The following is a 7,683-nucleotide window of genomic DNA, read 5'->3' as shown; positions in this document are numbered from 1 at the left end:
ATCTTTCGATTTGCACGAAATTTGGCATATCGTACTGAAGTGAGTGTAGAATAATGTGTGTAAAATTTCTTGAAAATCGGTTCAGATGTGGATATAGCTTCCATATATAATTTCGTCCGATTTAATGTAATTGGTGTACCGAAGTCCCTATATATATTTCGATTTGCACGAAACTTAGCATAGCGTACTAAATTAGGTCTAGAATGATGTGTGCTAAGTTTCCTGAAAATCGGTCCAGATTTAGATATAGCTCCCATAAATATTTTTATCCGATTAAATGTAAATGGTTCATCAATGACCCTATATATGTTCCGATTTGTACGAAATTTGGCACAGCGTACTTAAGTAAGCCTAGAATGATGTGTGCAAAGTTTCGTGAACATCGGTTCCGATTTAGATATAGCTCCCATATATATGTTCGCCCGATATATCGTTCGATTTGCACGAAATTTGGCATAGCGCACTGGATTGAGACTAGAATGCTGTGTGCAAAATTTCTTGAAAATCTGTTAAGATTTAGATATTGCTCCCATACTTATGTTCGCCCTATATAATGTAAATGGTATACCGAAGTCGCTATATGTCTTTTGATTTGCACGAAATTTGGCATATCGTACTGAATGAAGTCTAGAATGATGTGTGTAAAATTTCTTGAAAATCGGTTCAGATGTGGATATAGCGTCCATATATAATTTCGTCCGATTTAATGTAATTGGTGTACGAAGTCCCTATATATATTTCGATTTGCACGAAACTTAGCATAGCGTACTAAATTAGGTCTAGAATGATGTGTGCTAAGTTTCCTGAAAATCGGTCCAGATTTAGATATAGCTCCCATATATATTTTTATCCGATTTAATGTAAATGGTTCATCAATGACCCTATATATGTTCCGATTTGTACGAAATTTGGCATAGCGTACTAGATTACGCCTAGAATGATGTGTGCTAATGTTCGTGAAAATCGGTTCAGATTCAGATATTGCTCCCACATATATGTTCGCCCGATATATCGTTCGATTTGCACGAAATTTGGCATAGCTCACTGGATTGAGACTAGAATGCTGTGTGCAAAATTTCTTGAAAATCTGTTAAGATTTAGATATTGCTCCCATACTTATGTTCGCCCTATATAATGTAAATGGTATACCAAAGTCGCTATATGTATTTTGATTTGCACGAAATTTGGCATATCGTACTAAATTAAGTTTGTATTCTATGGCGAATATGTTAAATCCCGAAGGACATAAACCAGAGAAGTTGATAATATATCCAAGAGGAGTGGTTGACCTTTAAATTGATACCAATTATACTGTCGTATGTACTCGGATGTGGGAGTGGCAATTAAATATTCAGAGGTATCTACGTATTCCGACATTATTTAGTAACCCATTACCACAATAGAGGGCGGAAATATAACACTGACCGCTTTTAAATGTTGCATGAGGTTCCAGTTATGGTCAAGAACAACGCCTATAATGTTCGGTGATGATCAGATTATAATATTGGGATGAAGTGGACCGAATACTTAATTTTTTGTGTTTTTTCAATTTGATGTCAATAATAGGCCGAATGGAATCTGGACAATTAATTATAATGGCTGTACTGAATATGAAAAGAATATTCGGAAAATTTGTGAGTGTAATGAAGAGGTGCTGTTGATCTCTACTTGGCCTAGATTGGGCAAATAAAGAGTGATTTGTTAAGAGCTTGATAACTTTAAAAAAAAACGCATAAAATTTGGTCCATGGCATTTACTTTTTGAAGATAATTTCATTTAAATGTTGACCGCGGCTGCGTCTTAGGTTGTCCATTCGGAAAGTCCAATTTTGGGCAACTTTTTCGAGCATTTCGGCCGAAATAGCCCGAATTTCTTCGGAAATGTTGTCTTCCAAAGCTGAAATAGTTGCTGGCTTATTTCTGTAGACTTTAGACTTGACGTAGCCCCACAAAAAATAGTCTAAAGAATCGCGAGCTGTGTGGCATGTAGCGCCATCTTGTTGAAACCACATGTCAACCAAGTTCTGTTCTTCCATTTTTGGCAACAAAAAGTTTGTTAGCATCGAACGATAGCGATCGCCATTCACCGTAACGTTGCGTCCAACAGCATCTTTGAAAAAATACGGTCCAATGATTCCACCAGCGTACAAACCACACCAAACAGTGCATTTTTCGGGATGCATGGGCAGTTCTTGAACGGCTTCTGGTTGCTCTTCACTCCAAATGCGGCAATTTTGCTTATTTACGTAGCCATTTAACCAGAAATGAGCCTCATCGCTGAACAAAATTTGTCGATAAAAAAGCGGATTTTCTGCCTACTTTTCTAGGGCCCATTCACTGAAAATTCGACGTTGTGGCAGATCGTTCGGCTTCAGTTCTTGCACGAGCTGTATTTTATACGGTTTTACACCAAGATCTTTGCGTAAAATCTTCCATGTAGTCGAATAACACAAACCCAATTGCTGCGAACGGCGACGAATCAACATTTCTCGGTCTTCAGCAACACTCTCAGAAACAGACGCAATATTCTCTTCTGTACGCACTGTACGCATTCGTGTGGTGGGTTTAATGTCCAATAAAGTAAACTGAGTGCGAAACTTGGTCACAATCGCATTAATTGTTTGCTCACTTGGTCGATTATCTAGACCATAAATCGGACGTAAAGCGCGAAACACATTTCGAACCGAACACTGATTTTGGTAATAAAATTCAATGATTTGCAAGCGTTGCTCGTTAGTAAGTCTATTCATGATGAAATGTCAAAGCATACTGAGCATCTTTCTCTTTGACACCATGTCTGAAATCCCACGTGATCTGTCAAATACTAATGCATGAAAATCCTAACCTCAAAAAAATCACCCTTTATAACGAATAAACATCCGCAGAAAGTTAGAGTTCCATGGTAGTTGTATAGGGCATCGTATGGTTGGCCCCGTCCGACTATACTGCTCCGCTCACTGGTTTTTATTCAAAAAATGTAATAGCACAATTAAAAAAAAAATCAAACTCTCACATATATTCCTCTTCATTTAAAACTGAAAGTTTGAAGTCATAATTATTAATAGGAATCTTAGTGTTTGGTGTCAACAACCTACCACAATGATATGCCTTGATTAACATTTCATTCCATTTTTCCTATATTCGAACTCCTAGTACCCTTTGTGACAAAGGCTTCACTTGTGACAAAGACAATTTTATGTGAGCGCGCCCTGCATTGTCATAGATTTTTTGATGTGACATTTTCTCACACATTACCCAACCATTGAACAGCAATTCGAAATTATGTTAACAATCAGTATTTGAAAAATATGTAACAACAAGAGTCCGACAGACCGACAGCGAACAGAGGATTTCACATAAAGTGCAACCAACTTTTGTTTTGTTGTTGTTACCACACAACAATAACAACCAACAAACATCAAAGGGGAAATAATTACACAAAGGAGACAGTTTTTTTTTTTTTGTAATCTCTTTTATTATTTTTTTTCAAATTCATAAATTCCTCAAACGTGTTGTACAACATATTGTGTGTATGATGCGCTGTGTAATAATTGTCAGAGTTTGATATCAATGAAGATGAACACATATGCGTGAGAGAGTGTGTGTGTGGTGCATAGGAAAGATTTACAACTGATCCACAAAATCAAGAAAATAATAAAAAAACAACAACAAATGCTACATACAACAACAACGACAACAAAAATGATGACTACACAAAAGAAGACATTTCCTTTGTAGTGCGCCAATGTTAATCCCAGCCAGCCAACCAACATGAAAATCACCATCAATGACAAACTAGATGATATAATTTAACATGACATCCATAAAATAAATACATACAGACACATATGCATACATATAACTGCAAATGTTATGTAGGTAACTTAAGGTGGGATACATGACAGAGTTAGTCCTTGAGAATTATTTTTAAAAATGCCTAGTTTTTGATAATTTAATTTTAAGGCAGTGTGGGTATTAAAAAAAACAAGAGAAAAAGCGGCCAGGCCGAACTTTGGATACCCTCCACCTTATGTATACTGACAGATACTTGAAATGAAAATATAGAGAACATACCAAAAAGTGGATCTATATCGACTGATTATATAAACCATAAAGTACACCAAATACAAATATCAGCAATTTTTAAAGGATTTGTATCCCCTCAGCCTTATGGCTAGTAAGGGTGTAACCCTTTGATAAAATTTGCCTCATCGAAATATTGGTTCTAGACCCCATGTTTTTTTCGACCAAAACCTTTTTAGAAAATTTGGATTTCGTCCAAGACTTACACATCTTATTATTTCTTTCTTTCAAACTTAGTTCAAGTTCGAAGATGGGGAACCACTTCTTCTGGTACATCCGACACAAAATGGTCAAAATTGTGCAAAAAATTAATTTTATATATCATGCGAACGGTCTAATCTATTTGAACCAAACTTTGAATAACCTATTATATTCACCTAGCCTAGATCTTGTAGGAAAATGGGACCCATTGTTCCACTCCAACGTACCGAGGTAGGGTGGAAGCTGCTGTTTCAATATGAAAATTCGTATTGCAGAAAAAAATGAGTACGTCCCTGGAGGCTATGCCTTAAGCGGGACCAATGTTGATTGCATCGTGTAGGAATTACCGAACATTTGTAGTTATCATTATATGATGTGTTATGCCTAATCGAGGACTGATAGAGCTCTGTTTCGTAACATACATTTTTGCATCAGAATACATTTCATTTCGCTAAATATTAAAACTACCGAAAATCGGTAGGTGTCATTATATGGGGGCTAGGCCTAGATGCGGGCTATAGTTCAGTTTCGAACCTTACATTGTCGTTTTTTATCTCGAGAACCATAGAACCAAACCCAAACCGCGGAGCAAATCAGATAACTATTTTAATGTAAACCAGTAAGGAAAGTAGTAAAGTCGGACGGGGCCGACTATATGATACCCTTCACCACTTGGGGTAAATACAAGAGATGCTCATATATATCCTGAAGAAATGACTAAATTACATGTGTGGACTAAACTAAAAAAAATATAAACATACAATTCTGAACGGACTTTGGTCCATTTGTATGAAATCGAGCACAATTATGTATGGAGCTATATCTAAGGTTATTCTAGGTTTAATTTGGTTAAATCGAAGGAAAATATATATGGGAGCTATTTCTAAATCTGAACCGATTTTTACGAAACTTAACACACATCATTCTAGACCTAATTCAGTACTCTATGCCAAATTTCGTGCTAATCAAAAAATATATAGGGACATTGGTGCACCATTTACATAAAATCGGACGATAATATATATGGGAGCTATACCTAAATCTGAACCGATTTTTCCCAATTTCAATAGGGTTCGTCCTTGGGCCAAATAAGTGACCTATGTAAAATTTCATCCAAATCTGATTATAAATGCGACCTGTACTTTGTTCACAAAAATACATGGACGGACAGACGGACGAACGGACGGACAGACATGCGTAAATCGACTCAGAAAGTGATTCTATGCATATTCTCAAAAGGAACCATGTGTCTATCTCATTTCCTTTTGCCCGTTACAAACATATGCACAAAGACATAATACCCTGTACCAAAGTGTGGTGAAGGGTATAAAAAGGGGGTTATATGGGGACTATCCCAAAAAGGGGAGAATATTAATAATTTTTGGTAGGGAGATTTGATACCATATACGACTACAAAATACCAAATTACAGCGAATTCGCTTGAAAACCTCGCTCAAGGACCCCAAAATACCGAAAATGGAGGATACCCTTATATGGGGGCTAACCGAAAAAATAGATCTATATATATAATTTTTTTGTGGAGAGAGAGAACTCAAAATACAAAATTACAGCCCATTCGATGGAAAAATCCGGCCAAAACCCCGGAGAAGCAGAAAATTTGGGAGTACCCTTATATGGGGGCTACCAGAAAAAGTGGACCTATATTTATAATTTTTAGTGGAGTCAGTTAGTACCTATCAGGAACGCAATGTACCGAATTTCAGCGAATTCGGCTGAAAAACGCGTTCAAGAACCCCAAAATACGAAAATGGGGGGTACCATTATATGGGAGCTATGCCCAAAACGTGGACCGATATATCCCATCTTCGAACTTGACCTGCCTGCAGACAAAAGACGACCCTATGCAAAATTTTGGCGATTAATTTCAAATCGTTTAGAGGCTAGAATGATTACAAAAGACAGACGGACATGGCTAAATTGTCATATAATTTTTATAGGGTCGGAAATGATTATTTCGATGAGTTACAAACGGAAAAACAAAATTAATAAACTATGGTGGAGGGTATAAAAAATGAAAAATTATTTTTAAACCAGTGAGCGGAGCAGTATACCATATGATACCCTATACAACTTCCACGAAAATCTAACTTTCTGTGGTAATACATTCTGAACTTGAGCAATGTTTCGCGATATTTACACCCTAATATTCAGTACCCTAATATTTAGTACAGCCCTTCTAATTACTTTTTCAGATTCCCTTCACCGTGGGTTGTGCTGTTATGTTCGGCTTTCAACTGTGGCCTATAGATCGACTCAAAAAAAAAAAATAAGTTTTCGATCCACTTCATCCGAATGCCAGGATCCTCATATAAAATTTCAAAGCGATTAGCGCTATATTTTTACCCTCTAGTGTGGTAATGTGTTACTAAATAATATAAGAAACGTAAGCACCAGTAAATATTTATGTATATCTAACACATTCGAGTAAATACGACAATATAATTGGTATCAAGGCTAACCACTCTCTTGGCTATACTATTAACTCCTCGGGTCCTATGTCCTTCAGAGGTTACTATATACGCTATAGAATATAATTTTTTCATTATTCACACAAATGTCAGGGTTCATTTGACCCGCAAAATATTGACCGATCTTTATCAAAACAGGTATGCTTATTCTTTGGTCCGATCCCCTTCTCCATGTAAAAATTCGCAATGTTTGAGCCAAAATTGCGGCCTCTGGAGCGACCAGAAAAACCGACAAAAATGAAGTATTTGGTCCATTTCATCCCCTAAATATTAACCGATCTTTACAAAAACAATAGGGGTCTTCATTGGCCAGAACCCATCCTACATGCAAAATTTCGTGAAGATTGGTCCATAACGTGTTTACAAATTATAATGGACAGACGGACGGACACACATGTCTGACAACATAGTTGTGTAGGGAATAAAAATTCAGGACTGTGTTGGTCCTTGAAAAATATTTCTAACAAATCTACGCATATTTGTAATATAATTTAACCCACCCTATGATACATAACCCCATGCACACTGAAGCGACACATTGTAAACCATAAAAATTGTTAAACAATTACTTCACCTCATTGTTAACAATAACTACATAACAGATTACAATAACAATAACAACAACAACGAAATGACGACGACGAACTGTCTTTATGATTAGGATCCACAAGACATATTCGTATATCCGTCGTGTCTGTAATTCATAGAATGATATATCTGTACGACAGCCATTCACTGGATTTGTCCATTCACTAGACTTATGGGCTTTGTCTAAAAGTTTGTCTGCCACTGGCAGTCCAAAACACAGGCAGACCGACAGACGGACGGACCGACAATGATTGAGTGGATTTTTAATAACTTTGCAAGTAATTAATTTAACAGCAAATTACCTTTTGAACAAAGCCTCATAC

Source organism: Musca vetustissima, unplaced genomic scaffold (genome assembly GCF_032173495.1).
Source record: "Musca vetustissima isolate MV318-11 ecotype Yass unplaced genomic scaffold, APGP_CSIRO_Mvet_v1 utg4602, whole genome shotgun sequence".
In the NCBI taxonomy this organism is placed as follows: domain Eukaryota; kingdom Metazoa; phylum Arthropoda; class Insecta; order Diptera; family Muscidae; genus Musca; species Musca vetustissima.
Note: the sequence above shows the minus strand (reverse complement) of the source record.